Source organism: Aplysia californica, unplaced genomic scaffold (assembly GCF_000002075.1).
Source record: "Aplysia californica isolate F4 #8 unplaced genomic scaffold, AplCal3.0 scaffold01254, whole genome shotgun sequence".
In the NCBI taxonomy this organism is placed as follows: domain Eukaryota; kingdom Metazoa; phylum Mollusca; class Gastropoda; order Aplysiida; family Aplysiidae; genus Aplysia; species Aplysia californica.
Genome location: NW_004798524.1, coordinates 47,249 through 48,411, shown reverse-complemented (window position 1 = coordinate 48,411; position 1,163 = coordinate 47,249). Strand labels below are relative to the sequence as shown.

Here is a 1,163-nt window from a genome sequence, read left to right as displayed (position 1 = left end):
TACCTTTGTGTGTGTGTGTGTTTCTGCATGGCCATAGAATTGTACCCGCTATGTTCTAGTTGCATCTTCTCATGATTTGTCTTCAAGTGTCTTTGCATGTTATTTATGTGTCTGTATGTGCATATTATTTATGTGTCTGTATGTGCATATTATTTATGTGTCTGTATGTGCATATTATTTATGTGTCTGAATGTGCATATCTCAATGTGCATTTCTCTGTGCATATATATATATCTCAATGCGTGTCTCTTTGTATGTCTTTGTGTGTGTGTGTGTCTCTGTGTGTCTCTATGTGTGTGTCTCTGTGTGTCTCTATGTGTGTGTCTCTATGTGTGTGTCTCTGTGTGCGTCTCTTTGTATGTCTTTGTGTGTGTGTCCTGTGGGCCTCTTTGTATGTCTTTGTGTGTGTGTGTGTCTGTGTGTGTCTCTTTATATGTCTTTGTGTGTGTGTCTCTGTGTGTGTGTCTGTGTGTGTGTGTGTCTCTGTGTGTATGTCTCTGTATGTGTCTCTTTGTATGTCTGTGTGTGTGTGTGTGTGTGTGTGTGTGTGTGTGTGTCTCTTTGTGCATATCTCAATGTGTGTCTCTTTGTGCATATCTCAGTATGTGTCTCTTTGTGCATATCTCAATGTGTGTCTTTTGTGCATATCTCAATGTGTGTCTCTTTGTGCATATCTTAATGTGTGTCTCTTTGTGCATACCTCAATATGTGTCTCTTTGTGCATATCTCAGTATGCGTCTCTTTGCATGTCTTTTTGTGTATGTCTCTGTATGTAGGCTATGTATGTCTCTGTGTATGTGTCGGTGTGTCTCAGTGTGTCTGCATGGCCAGAGATCGGTGTCCTCCCTCCTCCTAGCTTCAGCATCCTCTGCGTGTGTGTGTCTCATTGTGTGTCGCCGTGTGGTGTAGTGTCTGTACTGTGGATGGCACACACCTCAGACCACGCAAAAATTACGTGTCAGACCACGCAAAAATTATGTGTCAATGTCAGACCATGCAAAAATTATGTGTCAGTGTCAGACCATGCAAAAATTATGTGTCAGTGTCAGACCATGCAAAAATTATGTGTCAGACCACGCATTACGTGTCAGACCACGCATTACGTGTCCTATGCATGCCATTTGTTGTTGTTCCACCTCTCACACGGTCCCCACATATACCCC

At 42.4% G+C, this 1,163-nt stretch overlaps 1 protein-coding gene across 1 annotated transcript in view; it reads left to right on the top strand.

The window, feature by feature from the left end:
• The window catches only part of LOC101862548 (phosphatidylinositol 4-kinase alpha), a gene marked incomplete at both ends in the record, with an annotated part of 42,133 nt that overhangs the window by 16,880 nt on the left and 24,090 nt on the right, over window positions 1–1,163 (top strand).